Here is a 24,454-nt window from a genome sequence, read left to right as displayed (position 1 = left end):
CTGTGTCAGAACTCTGAACTAAGCACTTGGAGAAGAACACAGAGTAGAAATTTGATTCTGGCTTAGTAGCTACAAGTTAATATTACAGTGGTTACACAATTCCAATTAGGCCGGTCAGATGCTTTGAAGGGTCCAGTCCCACCTTCTTCATCTGAACTCTCAGATGAAGTCACTTCAGTTCTCTGGGCCTCAGTTACCTCATCTGTAAAATGGGGATTGAGACTGTGGGCCCCATATGGGACAAAGACTGTGTCCAACCCAACTTGCTTGTGTCCACTCCAGTTCTTAGTACAGTGTCTGGCGCATAGTTGAGCGCTTAACAAATACCATTATTATTATTATGCAATATTGGATAAGTAGTCCGAGTACTCACACATGGTTTTGGCCCTTTCCCAGGCCTCTCCCCATACATATATTCCACGATGCCTGATAAACACAGCACAGGCATCCCAGTACCGATTTTCTGCGTGGCTCATTCTTCTTCAAGGTCCTTTGCTTTTACTCATGCTGATGTCTGTCTCCCCCTCTAGACTGTAAACTGGTTATGGGCAGGGAACGTGCTTGCTATTTCTGTTGTGTTGTACTCTCCCAAACTTAGCAGTGGTCCACACGTAGTAAGCACTTGTTAAATACCATTGATAGATTTTGATTATCTTTGGGAGTGTTCTCAACAATAGGGACTACTAGTGTATCATCGTACTTATAATGCCCTCCTGAGGTACATTTTCTGATTCCTTTTATCATCTTGATGCGTAACTTCAAACTTATGCCCTGGAAAGAGAGGGGTTGCCATGACAGCAGCCTTAGAATGGATCACTGCTCTGGCTTCTCTTTATGGTATAAGCATTCATAAAGAGAGGAGTTCATCAGCTCTTGCTTTGATTCTTGTATGGTGAAGGTCCACGGATATCCTGCTCATTTATGTCACGAACAGACATAGCTTCAGGCTGAATTTGTTCTTTTTAGATTCCTGATGGAGCCATAAAGATTTCACTGCCACATGTCTGGCTTATTCCTCCTCTAAGCCCCAGTGACCCAGCCCAAATGATAAAACTCCTTGAAGTGTTCTGGCATCAGATTGCTTGGATGGTCTTAAGTCAGTCAGTTGTATTTATTGAATGCCGACTGTGTGCAGAGCATTGTATTAAGCACTTGGGAGAGTACAATATAGCAGACATATTTCCTGCCCACAGTGAGCTCACAGTCTGGGTGGGGATCAATGGTCATCATCATCATCATCAATCGTATTTATTGAGCGCTTACTATGTGCAGAGCACTGTACTAAGCGCTTGGGAAGTACAAATTGGCAACATATAGAGACAGTCTCATCATCAATGGTACTTACTATGTGCAGAGCATGGTACTAAGCACTTGGGAGAGGGAAATATAAAGCTTTGGTTTCAATACTGCTGTCCCAGGTTCTCGTACTAAACTCACACTAATGCTGGCAACACACTCTGATCTAGTCTTCCTCCTGCTTCCCATCTAGATAGGCCAGTGAAGCCACACTCTTGTAGCCTTGGGGGGGTGTGTGTGTGTGTGTGTGTGTGTGTGCGTGCGCACACACATATTGAAGATAACATGACTTCCTGCCTCTTTCCAGGAAACTCTGTAGACAGTAAGCTCACTATGGGCAAGGACCATGTCTGCTAATTCTGTTGTAGTATACTCTTTCAATCCCCCAGTATGGTGCCTTGCAGATGGATGCTGAGGCAGGTGGGTGTGGGATAGCTGTGACTGCCAACAAGTGGGGAAATTCAAAACTTACACGTGGCAAGAAGCAGCCTGGCCTAGTGGAAAGAGCATAGGCCTGGGAGTCAGAGGTCCTGCGTTCTAATTCTGACTCCACCACATGCCTGCTGTGTAACTTCTGGCAAGCCACTTAGCTTTTTAGTGCTTGTTACCTCAACTGAAACATGGCTCAGTGCAAAGAGCATGGGCTTTGGAGTCAGAGGTCATGGGTTCAAATCCCTGCTCTGCCAGTTGTCAGCTGTGTGACTTTGGGCAAGTCACTTCTTTGGGCCTCAGTTACCTCATCTGTAAAATGGGGATTAAGACTCTGAGCCCCCCGTGGGACAACCTGATCACCTTGTAAACTCCCCAGGGCTTAGAACAGTGCTTTGTGCATAGTAAGCACTTAATAAATGCCATCATTATTATTATTATATTTATTATTAACTGTAAATTGGGGATTAAATCCTACTCCATCCTACTTAGCCCCTTCCCCGCAAGGGGCTCACAGTCTGTGTCCAATCTGATTAACTTATATTTACCCCAGTGCTTACAACAATGCTTGCTTGCCACATAGTAAGCACTTAACAAGTACCATTATAATTATTATTACTACATTCCCTCCCTACGAGGAGTTGTCACACCAATAGAAAGACAAGCTTATTGACCAGCAGAGTAGCCAAAATAAATAATTGTATGTGCAGTTGAATAAACACTTAGATGTGCTGAGGATGCATAGAACTATCTAAGTGGTAGAGATGGCTGATGGCTTTATAACTTGGGATGCTTGAAATTGAGGAAGAAGATGGGCTTTAAGGATGGTTTCAGATATAGGGAAAGCTGTGGTGTATCAGATCTATAATGTGATACAGTTCTGGAAAATTCCAAGCTTGTAAACATATTCCCATTTGGGTTGGAAAAATTTGTTGCTCTGGCAGAAGCACCCAATTTGCCTCCAGAATGCTGAGCCAATTTGTAAATAGTGACAGGAAGAATGAGTGAAAAACACATTAGGGCAAAGGAAGAATGAGTGAAAAACACATTAGGGCAAAGGATCATCTTTCCATGTATCTCTGTGGAATAGATGTCAGTGGTGAACTGCTAAACCCATTCGCATGGATAAATCTCACTATCAGTAGCATTGCCTTTAAATTTGAAAGATTCACAATTATTGATTTTTTTTTTGTTCTGTCCACTAGAACAGCATATACCTATCTTTGATAGTTGGCAGTGCATGTACAGACAATTGTATATTCATTTTATCTTTCAGCATAATACAGATCAGAGCTAATAATAATAATGGCATTTATTAAGTGCTTACTATGTGCAAAGCACTGTTCTAAGCGCTGGGGAGGTTACAAGATTATCAGGTTGCCCCTCATGGGGCTCACAGTCTCAATCCCCATTTTACAGATGAGGGAACTGAGGCACAGAGAAGTTGTGACTTGCCCAAAGTCACACAGCTGACAAGTGATGGAGCGGGATTTGAACCCATTACCTCTGATTCCAAAGCCCGTGCTCTTGCCTACTGAGCCACGCTGCTTCTCAAGGTAATGACAAGGTATTGTTATTTCCCAAACTGGCAAGGCCAGAAATAAAACATTACTTTGCAGTGTAAATCTTCTTAACTTTTTACATCATCCTGAAACCTTCCAAATAGGAAGATGGTAAATTTAGAAATGTTATCAAAAAATAAGGAATTTTTTACTTCCTTGGATTTGCTGTTTCCTGGGAATCCAGCTGAAGAGTAGAAATGGCATCCAAGTGGGAAAGAGGATTTATGGCTCTGTGCTATGCCCCACACTGTTTTCTCCATCCAAAACCAACCCAATCTTTTCTTAGGAGAAAAAGGAAGATATGAGATGATGGGCAGAGACAGACACAGCCCATTTCCATCCACTACAGGTGTATCAATCTTTCACTTGGCTTTTTTCTCCATTTGCTCTTATCGGTGTTTCTTGTTTTGCCTTCAGGACAATGGGGTCTTTGAGAAACTGAATCTTAAGTCAAAAAATGAAGCAGCATGGCCCAGTGGAAAGAGAATGGGCCTGGGACTCAGATGAACTGGATTCTAGGCTCAGCTCTATACGGAAGGAAAAAAAGTAAACAACTCACTTAACTTCTTTGTGCTTCCTTGTCCTCATCTGTAAAATGGGGATTCAATACTTGTTCTCCCACCCACTTCATCTGTGAGTACTATGTGGGACAGGGATGTGTCCAACCTGATTATCTTGTGTCTACCACAGTGCTTAGTACAGTGTTTGGCATCTGCTTAACAAATATTTTTTGTGTGGCTTATAATGGTCAGAGACTTTGATATAATGTTGCATCTATTCCAAATTCAGCTCAGTGTTGGGCACATCAGTGCTTAGTACCATCATTAAACTAGACTCTCCAAAGGACGATATGTGAAATGTTATCTTCTCTATGAGGTACATGAGTTCCATGATTAACCAAAAATTCCATATATGTAATATAAAAAGCCAAGCATAGATAGCAATCATAGTAATAAAAATTGTGGTAGTGATTGGCACATAGTAAGTGCCAATCCCTGTAGTAAGTGCTGGGGTAGATTTAAAATAGTAGGGTTGGAAAGAGTCCCAATTCCCACATGAGTCGCACACTTAGGTGTATTTCAGTTTGTGTCTAAGCATTTTTTGAGACTAATTTTTCTTTGGAATTCTCCCCAAGTCAGGTCTCTGAATAGAGGACAATCAATAAAAATGGCTCCCTTGCTGATTAAAGCCAAATGTAAAAATAAGTTTTTGACCTTCATAGTGCCTACTTATTCAGATTATCAGTGAATTTTAAAATCCTGTTAGGAAAAAATGAGGTTTTAATTTAACATTAATTTTCTCTTACCCTTAATTTGGCATTTCCTTAAGATCCAGTGTCTAATATCTGAATAGCTATTATCTATATCAGATTACCTGTCTGATCTTGTATCAACCTCAGTGCTTAGAACAGTGCTAGGAACATAATAAGTACTTAAATACCACAATTATTTTAATACATCTCCACCTGTTGAGCAGGGAAATACGTACCCTGTGATGATTCAATCACTGATTGTCAGTGTTCTTGATATTTGTAAAGCACTTATTCTGTGCCAAGCACTGTACTAAGAGCTGAGGTAGATACAAGCTAATCAGGTTGGAAATAGTCCCTTTTCCATGTGGGGCCCACAATCTCAATCCCCATTTTGGAGATGAGGCAGCGGAGGCACAGAGAAGTCAAGTGCCTTGCCCAAGGTCACACAGCAGACAAGTGGCAGAACCAGAATTAGAACCCAGATCCTTCTGAGTCACAAGCTTGTGTCTTAACACTGGGCCATGCTGCTTCTATTTTTATATTCAAATTTGTTTCATTTGCAGGTCTGTTTGTGGTGTTAACCATTGTAGGAAGGCCCACTAGACAAATAAGAGGGTCTTTATAGTCAACTTTTAATCACGGCTATTGAAGACCCCCTAATTTGTCAAGTTGCTTAAATGAAAGCAAAGACCACAAGAACATTAGTTCAGGATTACCCCAGGCAAGCATAGACAGCACAGCAGTCTTGCCCAAAATTAATTATGTGTTGGCCTAATAGTAACTTGGAGGTAGAAGCTAGCAGTGGTTTAAATTAGTCAAACTAGATTTCTTAGCAAATTCATACCCTTGGGAGTGTAATCCCATCATATATTGGTTCAATCCTATGAATTTTTCACTGGGTTTTTTTTAACCTTTAGTTTCAGGGTATGCTCGCATATTAATTTGACACAAGGAAAATTCAGTTTGTGCTCATTATCTACCCTTGTCATGTTTTCTTCACAAAGGATTGTTAGAGGAGTTTTCCTTTAATAATAATAATGATGGTATTTGTTAAGCACTTACTATGTGCAAAGCACTGTTCTAAGCACTGGGGAGGTTACAAGGTGATCAGGTTGTCCCAAGGGGGGCTCACAGGTTTAATCCCCATTTTACAGATGAGGTAACTGAGGCACTGAAAAGTTAATTGACCAAAATCACACAGCTAACAGTTGGGGGAGCTGGGATTTGAACCCATGACCTCTGACTCCAAAGCCCGTGCTCTTTCCACTGAGCCACACTGCTTTTCTGAACCCTTCAATGGGTACAAACTCCTTCAACACCATACCCTTCAATGGGTTCCATCCTTTGGACTAATTAATAACAATAATATTAATAAGCACTATTTCTTAAGTCCTTAGTATGTATACAGCACTGTACTAAGCACTTGGGGGGTTAATGCAAGAAAATCAGGTCAGACACAGTCTCTGTGCCAAATGGGGCACACAGTCTAAGCAGGAGGGAGAGCAGATATTTAATCCGCACTTCACAGATGAGGAAACTGAAGCACAGAGAAGTTAATGACTTGCCCAAGTCACACAGCAGGAAAGTGGTACAGCTGAAACTAGTATCCTGGTCCCCTGACTCTCAGGCCCATGTTCTTTCCACTAGGCCAGGCTGAATGAATAACCAACCAGCCTCTCTGATTAATTAGGTTCTGAGTCATTCATTCATTCAATCATATTTATTGAGCACCTGCTGTGTGCAGAACACTGTACTAAGTCCAGCAACTCATGAGTGGAACAGAAGACTGCCCGCTGTTCTTTCTTTTAAATTATATTTTTTTAAATAAATCTGTTCCCCTCCCTGCATACCCAATTCATCACCCCATCAGTACCAACAGTAGGAGAGCAGGAATAGGAAAAGGATCAGAAAAGCAGGGGACCAGACTGACATGTCAACATGGTAGGAAAAGGACAGGAGGGAAGGCTTTTGGTCTCTGTGTGTTTTGTTTTTCAAAAAAAGTGGGGAGGAAATGAGAAAGTGTGAGCACCAGCATGTCATATCAGGGTCAGAGGTTAATGGGGCCATAGACTCATAAATCATCATGGCCTAGTGGAAAGAGCACAGGCCTGGGAGTCCGAGGACCTGGCTTCCAGTCCTGGCTCTACTAGCTTACCTGTTTGCTTTGGGCAAGTCATTTAGAATCCCTGTGCCTCGGTTTCCTCATCTGTAAAATTGGGATTAAGAATCTGTTTCTCTCCTACTTAAACTATGAGCCCCATGAGGAACAGAGGCTCTGCTTGATCTGATCACCTTGTATCAAGTATAGTGCGTGGAGTACAAGATTTTGGCATATCATGATTATTAAACTGTTGGACAGGAGGGGACATGGGGGAAACGGAAAGGGGAAGGATGAAGTGTTCAATAGGTACCCTTGATTAACTGCAAATGATTTACCAGTCAACTGGCTGCAGCTACCGTAAATAATTTCTTGCTGGTGTTGGCCATGACCCTTAGATAACACTATTCCATTAATGCCACACATTCTTTCTAAGATGGCAAATTTAGAGGGAAGAGGGAAATGACCCCTGAATGCGAGACTCAGTGGGGCAGGTGGAACTGTGTTTATCAGTCTATCAAATTTACTGAGTCTTGTGTTGAGAGTATTGTACTAAGTGCTTCAGAGAGTAAAATATAACAGTACGATAGACATGTTGCCTGCCCACAATGACCTGACAGTCTAGTGGGGAGGTGGTGACAAATTGTGGCTTGGAGGCCGTAATGTGTTCCTGGGAGGTAACTGACATGGTGGTGGCTGGTAAACATGGGTAGAGGGGGTGGGGGATAGGGGCTTTTGTCACTTTGTTTTTGGAAATATTTTTTGTTATTTGTTAAAGACTGCGCAAGCATTGTATTGAGCACTGCGTCACCCTGACTTAGTCCCTTTATTCATCCTCCCTCCCAGCCCCACAGCACTTAATGGCATTTATTAGGCACTTCCTATATGCAAAGCACTGTTCTAAGCACTGGGGAGGTTACAAGTGATCAGGTTGTCCCACGGGGGGCTCACAGTCTTAATCCCCATTTTACAGATGAGGTAACTGAGGCAATGAGAAGTTAAGTGACTTGCCCAAAGCCACACAGCTGGCAATTGACGGAGCAGGGATTTGAACCCATGACCTCTGAGTCCAAAGCCCGAGCTCTTTCCACTGAGCCACACTGCTTCTGTAGAATATCTGTAATTTATATTAATGTCTGTCTCCCTCTCTAGTCTGTAAGCTCATTGTGGTCAGGGAATGTGTTTGTTATATTGTACTCTTCCAAGCACTTAATATGGTGCTCTGCATGCAGTAAGCGCTCTGTAAATATGAATGACAGGGGTAGACACAAACTAATCTGGTCAGCCTCCATCTCTGTCCCAAATAAGGCTCACAGTCTTAATCCTTGTCTTCCACATGTAGTAACTGAGGCACAGAGAAGTAAAGTGACTTACCCAAGGTCATAGAGTAGAGTAGATGCTAGGGCAAGAAGCAAATACTATTTATGTGGCTGTGTAGCGGATGCCTTCAGCTTTCAAGTACTCTGCACACAGGTGCTCAATAAATATAATCGAATGAATGAATGTAACACCCCCTCCATATTCCTGGCTTCTGTCCACCCCTTTTATCCCTACCCGCTGAGGGAAATCATGGTCTCTCTATGGTGATATAATTCTCAGGCATTTGATTATCTAATACATAATAAGTTAGCAATTAAATTACCCAACTGTCATTACAAATAAGCAAAAGTATTAATTTCTTCCATGGTATTAACGATGTGCCGATTTTGCTGCCTCAGTAAAAGCTGGCTTAGAAGTGACTGTTGGCAGAAATCACAGTGCATGATGACTATCACACAGTAGTGAGGAGAAACAGTCAAACAAACTGTGGATCAGCTGCACAGATAATTTCCTTTTTGGGCAATATGATGGATGAGAAGTAAAAGAGAAACAGTATCCTAGTGTATAACTTCACTGATTTCATCTGGGAGAAACACAAAGACGTTATCCTCCATGGGGCTTACAACCATGTTAAGTCTCATAAAAATGTCTCTATTGAACTATGTAAAACAGAAGGATTAGCACATTTTCAAGATAGTCTCACTTGTTAGAAAATATATCCAATCAATTTTATAACATTTATATTACGGCATTTCACTTCCCATTTTGAATTTCAAAAGCCAAAGTGTTTTAAATGAATAAAGCTCTTCCACTCTAATTTGATAGTATTGTTTCTGTTTTACAAGACAGAATGTGAAAATAGAGGACCATGGATTTTTACACGAGGAGCTAAAAACCTAACTGTAGAATTGGAAACACAGTCTGTGAGATGAAATTCCTCATCCCACAGTGAAGGTTCATTAGCCTTTCACATAAAAGTAAAGATGGAAGTCAGACCTGTATAACTCCAGCGGCAACTGTGTATTTAAAAAATGCAATCTCCGTTTGGCTATATTTTATTGCAAAGAGATTTATTACATCACTGCTACCCTGCTTGTTCAAGCTCTCATCCTATCCCGTCTGGACTACTGTATCAGCCTCCTCTCCGATCTCCCATCCTCTTGTCTCTCCCCACTTCAATCCATACTTCACGCCACTGCCCGGATTGTCTTTGTCCAGAAACGCTCTGGACATGTTACTCCCCTCCTCAAAAATCTCCAGTGGCTACCAATCAACTTACACATCAGGCAGAAACTCTTCACCCTCGGCTTCAAGGCTCTCCATCACCTTGCCCCCTCCTACCTCACCTCCCTTCTCTCCTTCTACAGCCCAGCCCGCACCCTCCGCTCCTCTGCCGCTAATCTCCTCACCGTGCCTTGTTCTCGCCTGTCCTGCCATCGACCCCTGGCCCACGTTATCCCCCTGGCCTGGAATGCCCCCCCTCCCCACATCCGCCAAGCTAGCTCTCTAACTCCCTTCAAGGCCCTACTGAGAGAGAGCTCACCTCCTCCAGGAGGCCTTCCAGACTGAACCCCCTCCTTCCTCTCCCTCTCCTCCCCCTTTCCATCTCCCCCGCCTTACCTCCTTCCCTTCCCCACAGCACTTGTATATATGTATATACGTTTGTTCGTATTTATTATTCTATTTATTTATTTATTTTACTTGTACATATCTATTCTATTTTATTTTGTTAATATGTTTTGTTTTGTTCTCTGTCTCCCCCTTCTAGACTGTGAGCCCACTGTTGGGTAGGGAGTGTCTCTATATGTTGCCAACTTGTACTTCCGAAGCACTTAGTACAGTGCTCTGCACACAGTAAGCGCTCAATAAATACAATTGCTCACCATTGGCCTCCTACAATATAAGCACACCTGGATTGCTTTTTGATGATGGCTTTACTCGTGCTGTAGTTTCTAGCCAATCTACTGCTGCTCCTACATCGACTCTGTCCCACCTTAGCTTCCTGGTATCCACCACTGCTACCATTTCCAGCACTGTTTGACTCCTGAACTGAGTCAGGGCTTGGTTTTCATTCCTCCAAATCAGTACAAATGTTCACAATTCGATGTGTGTTCTTCACTCATAAGGACATGTTATTCCAAATATTAAATCCAAAGCTTATCCTTTTAATTCACGAATTAGCTTATCCATTTTCATGTAAGTTTCAATCAGTGGCAAGGGAACATCTATTTAATCTATATATAGATATGAATAAAATGAAGCCAGATGAAATTAACTCTCATTCTCTACTTAGCTGATTACTAATTCAAAAATCTCTGACCACTTCCCATTTTGTGCACCATTTCATTCCTCCAATTTTTTTATGGTATTTATTAAGCCTTTATTATGTGTCACGCACTGTACTAAGCACTGGGGCAGATAAAAGCTAGTCAGTTTGGACACAGTCCCTGTTCCACATGGGGCTCACAGTCTTGAGCCACATTTTACAGATTAGGGAACTGAGGGCCAGAGAAATGTAGTGACTTACCCAAGACCACACCAACAACAAGTGGTGGAGCCCAGATTAGGACCCAGGTCCTTCTGACTCCTAGGTCCATGCTCTATCCACTCAGTCACGCTGCTTCTTTACATTTTACTGTTTTTCAAGGTCCATGTGGCACAAGAAGTCCACCAGAAAGGAGTTATAGATTCAATAATGTTTGTGAATATTACTAAGGGCTTGGGAGAGTACAATATAATAATATGACAGTCTAGAGGAGGGGCCGTGGCATTTTATTTTATTTCTCTGAAGCACTTTAACAACAATTTTTTTTATATAGTATTTAAGTGCTTAGTATGTGCCAGGCACTGTTCTAAATGCTCAGGTTGATATGAAGTAATCATGTTGGACATAGTCCATGGCCCACTTGTGGCTCACAGTATGAGTCCCTATTTTGCAGTTGAGGTAACTGAGGCCCACTGAAGTGACTTGCCCAAAGTCACACAGCAGACAGGAGGCAGAGCTGGGATTATAATCCAGATCCTTTTGATTCCCAGGCCCGTGCTCTATCCATTAGGCCACAGTGCTTCCCATTTTGGGCCAAGCCCAGTGAGCCTGTCCTAAGACTCTGTGTGAAGGACCTGACCTGCTTCACAAATGGAACCCCCCTCCATTCTGTCATGCTTCTTATGCATATTTGCCTTCCCCCAAACTTTTCGCTGGTGTTTATCTGTGCCTGCTGTGGTTGCAATGTTTAGCAAAAAACCCCCAAAAAACTCTTTACTAAAGCATCTTCTCACCCAGCATAGTTTGCCAGAACTTTCTTCCCATTTCTGCAGCCATAAACACTTAAGGGGAAACCACGCTAATCTTCAGACTTTGGGGATTTACAGAGCTCTGCGACTATGAAAATACAAATGAGGAGACATAGCCCGTTATGTAGACATCGGTTTTCACTGCGGCTCTTCTGGGTATTGTTTTGAACTTGTTGCCTGCAGCAGTACATGGCTGATTCTGGCATGCCGTTTGAAAGCCGTTTTAAGCCAGAGGTAAACATTAGGCTGCGAATGGGGAGAGAATCTCTCTTCCTAAGGGACATCCGGGCCTGATGAAAGCTTGGAGATTGGGATCAGGTTTGTAATAGCAGCAGATGAGTGCAATTAGTTTGAAGACTGCTCCCTTGAGCAACTCTGGGTTTGAAAACCTTACAAAGAAACAAAAATGGGCAGGCTTTAATCTGTGCCCACTGCATTATTTAGAGAGAGAATTTGTGATCTAGTGGAAAGATTGCAGAACTGGGAGTCAAGTGACTCTGGTCCTAATCCATGCCCTGCTACGTGTCAGCTTTGATCAAATCACTTAACCTCTCTGTACCTCAGTTTCCTCCTCTGTAAAAAAAAAAAAAATGGAGATGCTGCCACCCTTCCCTCTTAAATTATGAGTCCCAAATGGGCTGGAAACTGTGTCCAATATGATTACCCCTGTGTTGTGGCACAAGAGAAATGCTTAATAAATACCGCCTTGATAAACTCACTCTACAAGATCTTTTATCATGAGACTACTGTTCATGTTTAAGCACATAGCAGCCTTTAACTGGGCCTCTTTGAGCATTTCAAGACAAGATTACTCTGCGGTGGATGTCATTGCTTTAAATAGTGAAACACTTTGGATTACCATCACCCTCCATTTTCCTTCAGTACTAGCTTTTGCAGTCTCGATCTCCATACCAATCTAATAGCCATCAAGAGCATTACACAATTGAATAGTACCAATAAATGGTATTGAGTGCTTCTTATATGCAGAGCACTGTACTAAGCCCTTGGGAGAGTATCATACAACAGAAAAATAGTGGGAGCAAAGGAAATGACACCTCAGGGAAGGTCTTTTGGAGGAGTTGTGCCATCAAAAAGGTTTTGAAGGTGGGGTGAGTAATCACTTGCCTGATATGAAGAGGGAGGGAATTCCAAGCCAGAGGCAGGATGTGGACAACAGGTCAGTGGCAAGATAAGTGAGATCAAGGTACAGTGAATAGTTTAGAGGAGCAAAAAGTGAATCTCTGTTCTTTCTCTCCCTCTTTCTTCTCTTTCCCCACCTTAGTTTCCTTTCTCTAAATTGTTCATGTCTTTGTGTTACAAAGAGACAGCATTGTGGCCCAGTGGTAATAGTGTGAGCCTAGGAGACAAAGGACCTGAGTTTTAATTCTGGTTCTGCTACTTGTCTGTTTTGTAACATTGGACAACTGACTTAATTTCTCTGGGTCTGTTACCTCATCTATAAAATGAAGATTAAGACTGTGAACCTATGTTGGGACAAGGACTGTGTCCAAAGCAGTTATACTGTTTTCACCCCAGCACTTAGTACAGTGTCTGGCACATAGTAAATGCTTAACAAATACCATTAAACAATTACAAAGGCGAGGTGAGATGAACTGCTCTCATCCCTGCACCTGATGATTTTTCTGTATATAGATTCTTATTGGCTGGCCTCAGTTCTTCTACCCCAGATCTTTAGTTCTGCTTAATCAACCAATAGGATTTACTCCTCGAGTAATGTGTGAAGACCTGGTTCCTGCCTTGGAGAAAATCGAACTCTAATAGAGGGATGATCAACACATATTAAATTATTAACAAAATATTTTGTAATTGTTCATATTTCCTTACCTTAATCAATCAATCAATCAATCGTATTTATTGAGCGCTTACTATGTGCAGAGCACTGTACTAAGCGCTTGGGAAGTACAAATTGGCATCACATAGAGACAGTCCCTACCCAACAGTGGGCTCACAGTCTAAAAGGGGGAGACAGAGAACAGAACCAAACATACCAATAAAATAAGTAGGATAGAAATGTACAAGTAAAATAAATAAATAAATAAATAAATAGAGTAATAAATATGTACAACCATATATACATATATACAGGTGCTGTGGGGAAGGGAAGGAGGTAAGACGGGGGGATGGAGAGGGGGACGAGGGGGAGAGGAAAGAAGGGGCTCAGTCTGGGAAGGCCTCCTGGAGGAGGTGAGCTCTCAGCAGGGCCTTGAAGGGAGGAAGAGAGCTAGCTTGGCGGATGGGCAGAGGGAGGGCATTCCAGGCCCGGGGGATGACGTGGGCCGGGGGTCGATGGCGGGACAGGCGAGAGCGAGGTACAGTGAGGAGATTAGTGGTGGAGGAGCGGAGGGTGCGGGCTGGGCAGTAGAAGGAGAGAAGGGAGGTGAGGTAGGAGGGGGCGAGGTGATGGACAGCCTTGAAGCCCAGGGTGAGGAGTTTCTGCCTGATGCGCAGATTGATCGGTAGCCATTGGAGGTTTTTGAGGAGGGGAGTAATATGTCCAGAGCGCTTCTGGACAAAGACAATCCGGGCAGCAGCATGAAGTATGGATTGAAGTGGAGAGAGACACGAGGATGGGAGATCAGAGAGAAGGCTAGTGCAGTAGTCCAGACGGGATAGGATGAGAGCTTGAATTAGCAGGGTAGCGGTTTGGATGGAGAGGAAAGGGCGGATCTTGGCAATGTTGCGGAGCTGAGACCGGCAGGCCTTGGTGACGGCTTGGATGTGAGGGGTGAATGAGAGAGCGGAGTCGAGGATGACACCAAGGTTGCGGGCCTGTGAGACGGGAAGGATGGCAGTGCCGTCAACAGAGATGGGAAAGTCAGGGAGAGGACAAGGTTTGGGAGGGAAGACAAGGAGCTCAGTCCTCGACATGTTGAGCTTTAGGTGGCGGGCGGACATCCAGATGGAGATGTCCTGAAGGCAGGAGGAGATGCGAGCCTGGAGGGAGGGGGAGAGAGCAGGGGCAGAGATGTAGATCTGGGTGTCATCAGCGTAGAGATGATAGTTGAAGCTGTGGGAGCGAATGAGGTCACCTTAGTTCTTTTAATGGTGAAATCAGTGGTATCGACCTTCTTTCCTGCTCACTCAGCCTTCATTAAACCTTGGCCAAGCTGGTAATTTCAAAATCCTTAAGTCCCAATGAACTTTCCCAAGCAAAGGAGTGGTGGATAAATAGGAGTTTTGCTTTACATTTCAGCCACCAGAGGGAACTGCAGATGTAGGATTTGGTAACTCAGTTTACAGCAGTGACAAAGGGTCTCATTGCACATGGATAAACCTTTTATTTGCAGTAGAATGGGAATTTAAAGGATAAACTGCCTTATTGATATTTTATACCCTTAATAAGATATTAAATATTTAATACAATATTATTGTTAAACCTGGGAAGTCTAGGATAATAATAATAATGGCATTTATTAAGCACTTTACTATGTGCAAAGCACAGTTCTAAGCACTGGGGAGGTTACAAGGTGATCAGGTTGTCCCACGGAGGGCTCACAGTCTTAATCTCCGTTTTACAGATGAGGTAACTGAGGCCCAGAGAAGTTGTGACTTGCCCAAAGTCACACAGCTGACAATTGGTGGAGCTGGGATTTGAACCCATGACCTCTGACTCCACAGCCCATGCTCTTTCCACTGAGCCATGTTGCTTCTGTAAGCACGATGTGGGCAGGGAATGTGTCCACTCATTCTGTTGTACTCAGTACAAGCGCTTAGTACAGTGAGCATTGAACAAATACCATTGATTAATTTGATTAAGCGTCAGGAGTAAAAAGCATCTCAACCCTTGAAGCTAAGAGCATATATCCCACTGACAACAAGCATCTTAAATTTTTTTAAGGTATTTAAGTGCTTACTGTGTGTCACGCACTGTTCTAAGTGTTGGGATAGATGCAAATTAATCAGGTCAGACATAGTCCCTGTTCCACACAGGCTTCACAGCCTAAATAACAATAATAATACTGATAATTGTGGTATTTGTTAAGCAATTACTATATGCCAGGCACTGTACTGAGCACTGGGGTAGATATGGACAAATCAGGTTGGACACAGTCCCTGACCCACATGGAGCTCACAGTCTCAATCCCCTCTTTACAGATGAGGTAAGTGAGGCCCAGAGAGGTAAAGTGACTTCCCCAAGGTCACACGTAGGCTGGTGGAGCTGGGATTAGATCACAGGTCCTTGTGATGCCCAGGCCTGTGCTCTGTCCATTAGGCCATGCTGCTAATAGGAAGAACAGGTGTTTCTTTCTATGTTTGAGGAAACTGAGGCATTGAGAACTTAAGTGACTAGCTCAAAGTCAGTAAAACAGGCAAGTGTTTTACCTGGAATTAGAATCCAGGTCCTAAGACTCCCAGGCCCATGCTCTTTCCAATAGGCTGCACTGCCTTCCACAAATTCCCAGAACTTTTCTAAAACACCCACTCATGCATCAACAGTGACAGTTCTCTCTCCTAGGGGTAAACTGAGGGAAGACAAGTGAATGAAGTCATAGAAACCATACAAAATGTAGAGAGAAATTTTAAGATGAAAACTTTCATTTCAGAAGAAAAAAGTAAAGTTGATTAAAAATGAAATCATTCAAGAGAAAACTGGAATTAAATCAGTTTTAGCCTCCTAATTTCAGAGCTAAAATAAAAGTTACAGAAATAGCATATTTTTAAAGGATACTTGGGACATACGGAAGGTGAAACATGAATCAATTACGGGGGTCCACTTCTATAAAAGAGATTCTTATCTCTTCTCTAAAATGTCCTCCAAATCTGATGACTGTGAAGAACTGCCTGAATTCTTAAAAAAGTTAATTTGATTTCATATCTGTAAAATTGATTTGTCCAGACAAGTCTATGACACACTAAGATTGAATAGCCCTAGTAAAGGTATTTATTGAACGTTGTGGAGTGCTATACACTGCACTAAGTCCTTGGGAAATGACAAATGGAAGCATGAGACATATGCCCTGCCCGAATTGCCTAGTGGATAGAACATGGGCTTGGGACATGGGTTTTAATCCTAGCTCTGCTACTTGTCTGCTGTGTGACCATGGGCAAGTTACTTAACTTTTCTGTGCCTGTTAACCTCATCTGTAAAAATGTGGATGAAGACTCTGAGACCCATGTGGGACAGGGACTGTGTCCAACCTAATGAGCTTGTATCTACCCCAGTGCTTAGAAGAGTGCTTGACATATAGTAAGCACTTAAAAAAATACCATCAATACTATACCCATTAAAGTCTGTAGCCCAAGCAGGAACAGTGGATTTGGAAAAATTTAGAGACTATGGCAGCAAGGAAACCTGAGAGAAGAGGTTGCCAAAGAATATAAAAATGTAAACAGTCATCAAACATTCATTGCTTATTATTGCTATGCTGCTGAGAATATGCATATGAAATCCAGTCCATCAACTCTGTCTTTGTTCATGGTATTTAAGTACTTTGTGCCAGGAACTGTACTAAGCACTGGGGTAGATACAAGCCAATCAGCTTGGACACAGTCCTTGTCTAAAGTGGGGTTCAGAGTCTTAATCTCCATTCTACAGATGAAGTAACTGAGGCAGAGAGAAGTGACTTGCTCATAGTCACTTGATTATGAACTACAATCCACTGAATCTTGAGGTGGATTCCCAAATAACAACAGCCTTATTACCCATTTGGCGAATGTAGGGGTCATTTATATGAATACACGCAAAGCTTTGGAGAAGCAGTGTGCCTAGTAGATAGAGTATGGGCCAGGAAGTCAGAGGTTCTGGGTTCTAATCCTCAATCCACCACTTGCCTGCCGTGTGTCACTTACCCTCTCTGTTCCTCATTTTCCTCATCTGTAAATTAGAGATTCAATATCTGTTCTCCCTCCCTCTTACACTGCCCAGCGCGTGTCGAGCATGAACTGGGTCAGAATTGCTAATACTGTATCGACTACAGTGCTTGGCATGTAGTAAACTCTTGACAAATAACCAAAATCATCATCATTAATAAACATTTGTTAATAACAATAATTTTAGCATTTAAATGTTTACTTTGTGCCAAGCACTGTACTTAGCACTAGGATGGATATAAGCAAATCAGGTTGGACACAGTCCCTGTCCCACTTGGGGGTCACAGTCTTAATCCCCATTTTACAGATGAGGTAACTGAGGCACAGTGAAGTGACTTGCCCAAGGCCTCATAGAACATAAGTGGTGGAGCTGGGATTAGCACTCATGACCCCCTGACTCTCAGGCCTGAGCTCTATCCAATATGCCATGCTGTTTCCCTAGTTATGTCAGGAGATATGTTTGAATATGAACAGTCAATTACACAAGCAAACTATGTAACAGAATAACGTATTCAGAATGGGCAAAAGCTTTACCTCAACAATCACAAGCATCAAGAGTTTATTGTTTAGCTCCTTCCAGAGATGTGGAGAACAATTAATCAGTGATACTGAGCACTTACTTTGTGCAGTGCACTGTACTAAACGCTTAAGAGAGTACACTATGAGTTGGTAGACAAGTTCCCTGTCCACATTTAGCTTACAGTCTGAAGGGGGAGACTGGCATTAGTATGAATAAATTAACTATATATACATAAGTGCTGTGGGATTGAGGTTGGGGCAAATATCACATACCGAAAGGTCACAGATCAAAGTGCTTAGATGATGTAGAAGGGAGAGGGATCCAGGGGGAATAAAGGCTTAGGGCCTCTTGGATGAGGTGTGCCTTGAGTTAAGCTTTTAAATGTGTGAAGGGTGGTGGTCTGGTGTGTGGGGAAGAAGTTCAAAGCTAGAGGGAGGGCATGGGAAAGGGGCTGGGGAGGAGATAGATGAGATCAGGACGCAGTTAGCAAGCTGGCACTAGAGGAGCGAAACATGCAGTCTGGGCTGTAGTAGGTGATCACTGAGGCAAAGTACGAGGGGATGAGCTGATTGAGCATATAGTAAGTGCTTCAGTACCAAAATAATATTAATGATATGTCCTAAACTCTGTATGAAGTGATGCTGGGATAGATACAAGATAGGGGAAAAAAAGTAGATCTTAAAGCTACTCATGTGTAGGATGACTTTTCCCTGCAGCGTGGCTGAGTAGAAAGAGCACAAGCTTGAGAGTCAGAGGTCGTGGGTTCTAATTCTGCTCTGCCACTTGCCAGCTGTTTGACTTTGGACAAGTTACTTAACTTCTCTGTGCCTGTTATCTCGACTGTAAATTGGGGATTAAGACTGTGAACCCCAAGTGGAACAATCTGATTACCTTGTGTCTACTTCAGTCTTTAGAACAGTGCTTGGCACATAGTAAGCACTTAACAAATACCACCATCATCATAACACCTTGGTCCACAAACACTTAAACAGTTCAGTTGGATGAAGCTTTATTGTTTGTAAATTGGTAAAGTGCACCTATTGTGTTTCTTCTATGGTAGTGGACTTAGAAGGGGCAAAGAACAAAGGATCAGGAGATCAAGACTCAAGTCCCAGCTCTGCTACTGATCTGAGTGACCTTGGTCAAGTCACTTAACCTCTCTGAGCCCCAGTTTCCTCAACTGTGAAATGGAAAAAAACTTGACTGTGAGCCCTGTGTGGGGCAGGGATAATGTGATGTCCTAATGTAGTATTTACCCAAACACGTAGCAACTGAGAAATGCTTAATAAATATCATAATCACTATTAAAGTCTACAGGCCATTGAAGTCTGCAGTACCAACTTTCAAAAGACTTAACAATGATTAAGATTGCGGAGCAGCATGGATCAGTGAGATTTTGCAGAGTCCCGGCTTCATGAGTCATTTAACATTATTTCTTTACTGCCAGAAAAAATCACTATTTCCCAGGCACAGCTCTTCCAAACCTAGACTCAACTCAATACAGTCTCAACTTACCGTCACTATTGAGTTTCTTGAAATTTACTACCGATTCAGACCACCTGGCATGTTGGTTGGATAATTTTCTAGGACAAATAATCTCAAAGACAGTTGTGATTCAGAAGTAGCATTTAGGTTTCCAGCATAATTTTAAAAATCAAACTGTTAATTCTCTGTTATTGCAAATGCCTAGACTTGATAACAGTTGGGTTTGAGAAAAATTAACTTTCTGGCTTGAGAGATCTATTGATTTACTTCAAGGAGAAGACAGACACCTTGGCAGAATACAGGCATTTCATGAAGAATTGTTTGTTTTTAAATAGAATAATGTAACTGAGTTTTTATTCATTAAGTTGGAGTGCCTGTTCCTTGGAGATGAGATAAAGGGGTCTGGCTCTTTTAACCTCTTTTATCAAGGTTCACTTTGGCTTGATTATTTCAGTTTCTAATTTCTATTGGCTCTGGTCTCCCTTTTCCAAATTGATGTATGTGTTTTATAAATGTTCTGAAGGAAACTGAAGTAAACAAATGAGGATCACCTTCCAAATGATGTCCTAAAATTATTAGGCTCTCAAAATTCTATTTGTTCTGGCACAGTTTGCATTGTCTCGGCCCAGGCTACCTGGTTCTCTCTCCTTTCTAAATCATTCCCACCTGCTTAATCTGCTGATCCTAATATTGCTGGACTGAGAGAATTATAAACATCTGCTCTTAAAAACCTTCATTAACATTCCCTTAAAAAGCACAAAAAAAGCACTAGGTCAGTGCTTATTTTGGGGTGTTAATGTTACTCCGTTGAAGGATTAATGTGGGGTTTTATTACTCAGTTTCTCTCATGTGTCTTCCAGAAATCCCATTCTCTTATTCTGAATTGGAGATCTTGCCTAAAAATTCTTGACTGAATGAATTAGGACTTTCATGCCTTTTCTGGCATTATATGGAAGTGTCTTTGTATCTTGACAGCTAGAGCCTCAGAGGCAAGGGAAGCAAATTAGTAGTTCTGAAGAGACAAGGTAGGAGAAGAAGAGGGAAGGAATAACAAGGGAGGTGAACTCTCTCTGCTCTGGGTACACCAAAGTGAAAGTTTCCAGACCTTGAGCTTTGAGAATTGGAGGAAGGGAAGGAGGGGAGTCTTGGGAAGAGGAGGTGGTGAGTGAAGAGGAAGAGGGCTCGAGCAACTTCAGATTGAGACTTTTGACAGAAAAATGCTCTGCTGAACAACTATCAATTTCTCAATTCACTAGGAACAAAGCACAAGAGTAGTATTAGTGACATGGCCTATTGGAAAGATCAAGTGCCTGGGAGTCAGGGGCCCTGGCTCCACCACTTGTCTGCCAGGTGACCTTCAGCAAGTCACTTAAATTCTCTGTGCCTCAGTTCCCTCATTTTCAAAATGGGGACCCAGTTGACCTGTTTTCCTCTTATTTAGACCATGAGCCCCATGTGGGACCTGCTTATCTTGTGTCTACCACAATGCTTAGTACAGTGCTTGGCACATAGTAAGAGCTTAACAAATACCGCAATTATTAGTAGTAGTTGTAATGATAGTGCTGGTACTTACTGACCATCAACAGGATGCAATGCAAAACACTTGAGACCATACAATCAAAGCACAAGACATGTTCTGCTACCCAAAAGGGTTTACACTCTGACAGGGTTATGCAGACATAAAAGTATTTACAAATAGTGAAACCAAAATAAATGAATGCCCAGTTGTATACCTATTTGTGCTTGGTGTTTGAAGAAGACACCACTGATCATGAAGTTCACCTTTGTGTGAGAGAGAGAGAGAGAGAGAGAGAGAGAGAGAGTGTGTTGTGTGTGTGTGTGTGTGTGTGTGTTTGTGTGTGTGTGTGCAGTTGAAACAATGCAAAAGCCACAGTCCTGGAAAACAGGGGTCTCAACTGAACAAAATTTTGTATTTAAGTACTTACTGTGTGTCAGGTATCTGACTAGGCTCTGACTCTGGGGTAGATACAAGATAATCAAGTAGGACATAGCCACTGGCCCAAGTGGGCCTCACAATCTTAATGGGAGGGAGAACAGATGAGGAAACTGAGGCACTGAGTGGCTAAGTGACTTGCCAACCACATAGGCAGGTGGCAGAGTCAGGATTAGAACCCAGGTCCTTCTGACTCCCTGGCCCAGGCTCCTTCTGCTAGACCTCACTGCTGCTTCTGTGCATATTCATATGTACAATGATTGAGAGTGGATATAAATATGTAAATAAAAGGAGGTTGTTGCTGTTAGGTTATTGCCACTCTGGATGCAAGGAATTTGTTGGAGAAGGCTTGTTGAAGGGAGAAGGGACTTGCAGATGGGAACAGTAATTATCTGGTAGATTTAGATTGTGACGGGGGAAAGGGGAGGGAAAGTCCAGGTGAAGGGCCGAAGCATGAAGATGGAGGCAGGAGAGGCTGAAAATGAGGTGCTGTGAGATGGGGATTTAGGAAGGAATTTAGGGTGCAAGGTGGGAATAGCAGGTGCAGAGAGCTAGTGGGTAAAGTAGGGCAACTTGGTGGAGAATCTTGAAGCTAATAAAAGGAGTTTAGGCTTGATGAAGAAGGAAACAGGTAATGCTTGAAGTCTTCAAGTAGTGGTTCAGTACATGAGAGTAGTTGAGTTTTTTCCAAGCTACAAAAAAGATTGATTTTTCTGTCTGTCTCTGGAGACAAGCCTCATTCTAGTTGGTGTCCTGGCCATGGCTATTTCACTGTAGATTGTGCTTAAGAAAATGCTGCTCAGGCCAGTTTCAAGGAGAAGCTGAGGAGGAGCAGCCCATGAGAAAATCTTCTGTGGTTTGAGGCTCTTGGGAGGCCGCTGGTTGCCTACAAAAGCAGATTACTGAGCTGAAAAGAGTCTGAGTGGGAGCACATGGAGGTGAACTAGAAAGGAATTAGGTTGGAAATGAAAATATTGGCCATTTCACAAAGAGGAAACTACCTGCTGGGCCCCTCTGAAACAGCCTGGCTGTTTTTCATTGTATTGTGCAATGGATATGCATGTCTGACTTAAAATATTTTTTCGCTTGACCTTTGGTGAATGGGGCTCTATATATATTTTGAGAAGCAATGTGAACTACTAGGAAGAGTGCAGTACTGAGAGCCAGGGGTCCTGGGTTCTATTCACGGTCCCCCAACTTGTTTGCTGTGTGATCTTGGGCTAGTCACTTCAATTTCATTGTGCCTTAGTTCCTTCATCTTGAAACAGGAATTAAATACCTGTGCTCACTATCCTTTCAGTAGAAGTAGTAGGAATAGTGATAGTATTTATTAATTGCTTACTGTGTACCGAGCACTATACTAAGCACTGGGCAAGAAAATACAGGTGAGAATTAGATATGGTCCCTGTCCCATAAATAGGGGAGAGGGGACTGGAAATAGACATGAGGAGTGATGAAACAAAACACTAGGACAGCATAAAACTATGCAAAATAACAAAAAAATTAATAGGGTGCAAGGCTAGAGGAGCATAATTTCAGGCTCCCTGTGGCTGAGAGTCCAAGGACCATCCACAGAGACCACTAGAACAGCCAGGAGTCTTTTCCAGGTTTTGTGAGGTTTTTTCCTCTTTCCTGTCAAGATGGTAGAAGGTGGGACGGGATGGAGTCTCTTTAATAGGACAAAGAAGATCTGGTATTGGTTTCTGGGGAGGCAATGGGACTGTCTCAGCTGCCTGACATGCACAGACCGTGTCAGGATCAGGAGCCTTTGGTGGCAGGAGGAGAGGCCACAGTTACTGGTTGCTTTGCCTGGCTGAGGTGGAGAGGGACTGAGATCAAGCAGCGGTAGCATTTATACCTGCATCCTGGTACACACCCTTATACTGAGAGTCCTGTGGGGGCACAGACCATGTCCACCTCTTAGAATAGTGCTGGCACAAAGTAAGCACTTAATATCATCATCATCATCTGATATTTTTTTGAATGGTATTTAAGCCCTTACTATGTGCCAGGCTCTGTTCTAAGCACTGGAGTAGTCACAAGGTAATCAGTTGGACACAGTCCCTGTCCCACGTGGGCACTCAATCATAATCTTGATTTTACAGATGAGGCGACTGAGGCACAGAGAAGTGAATTGATCTGCCCAGTGTCACACAACAGATGTGACGGAGCCAGGACTAGAACCCAGGTCCTCCTGACTCTCAGGCCCATGCTCTATCCACCAAGCCATGGCACTTGGTAAAGCATTTGGCACATAGTAAACACTGAACACATACTACCATGATTGGGGTAGTGCAGAAGGGGCAGAATAGTCTATAGGGAGGGAGTAACAACGGGTTAATTGGAAACTCATAATAAAAGATCACCAGGTAGAACAGTGCCCTGGGCATGATAATAAAACTAAAATTGGGCTATCATAACATTATTGATTTCCATATCTCTGCTCCAGTGCAGAAGCATGGGGTATGAATAGTAGGAAAAGAGTTGTTGGGGGATACATTCATAACTATGGTAATTACCTATCAGCATTTGCCATGGGCACAAAGGAAGTAATAAATTCTATGTGATGATTTGATGATAATTGAGAAATAATGGGATCACACACATGACTATTGTGCTACCAGATTAGAGACTCCTGGAAGAGAGTTGAGCTTATTTAGTTTTGGAGGGGAAAGAACTCAATACTTCTAATGCATTTTATTAAATTTATTTTCAGTGAAGTTGCAACACCTACTTAAATCTCCCTCTGTTGCTCTTTCCATCCTCTGATAATTTTTGAAAAATTTTCCCCCAAAACAGAAAAAATGGTCATCATCTTACGTAGGGTGGATACAGCATGTGAAAATATATCTGTCTGGGAATTACCAGATCTGATTCTTAGTCCCAGCTCTGTCATTTCTTTATATTTGTGACTTTGGGCAAGTCACTTAATTACTCTGAGCCTTAGTTTTCTTATCTGTAAAATGGGGATAATAAAATATTTCTCTTGGATTCTGTGAGAGTAATATAGTTGATATAAAAACACTTGGGGAAAATTTAAAAATGCCAACTTCATTTTTTTTCCCTATATCACCTAAAGGGGAATGACAATTTGAGTAAAATATAATTTTTTTAATGCAATTACTTAAGCACTTTCTGTGTGTCAAGTACTCAAGCAGTAAGTGCTGAGGTAGATGCAAGATAAGCAGATTGGACAGTCCCTGTTCCACATGGGGCGCTCAGTCTTAATAAGAGGGAGTAGGATTTAATTCCCCTTTGGCTGGTAAGGTAAAGTGATTAGCCCAAGATCACACAGCAGACAGGGGGCAATATCAGAATTAGAACAAAAGTCCTCTGACTTCAGGCCCATGATTTTTCCACTAGGCCATGTTGCTTCCCTTTCATGTCTCACTCCAGACAAAATAAAAAAATT

The 24,454-nt window shown here is 42.4% G+C and overlaps 1 protein-coding gene and 1 pseudogene across 3 annotated transcripts in view; one reads left to right on the top strand and one right to left on the bottom strand.

Annotated features, from left to right (window-relative positions):
• MAGI2 (membrane associated guanylate kinase, WW and PDZ domain containing 2) overlaps positions 1-24,454 on the top strand; it is an 825,111-nt gene that overhangs the window by 10,713 nt on the left and 789,944 nt on the right. The gene's annotated exons all lie outside the window — the stretch shown is intronic.
• Positions 339-7,063, bottom strand: LOC119920990 (annotated as a pseudogene).

This window comes from Tachyglossus aculeatus, assembly GCF_015852505.1.
Source record: "Tachyglossus aculeatus isolate mTacAcu1 chromosome 12 unlocalized genomic scaffold, mTacAcu1.pri SUPER_6_unloc_1, whole genome shotgun sequence".
Classification (NCBI taxonomy): Eukaryota; Metazoa; Chordata; class Mammalia; order Monotremata; family Tachyglossidae; genus Tachyglossus; species Tachyglossus aculeatus.
Note: the sequence above shows the minus strand (reverse complement) of the source record. Positions and strands in the feature narration are given on the sequence as shown.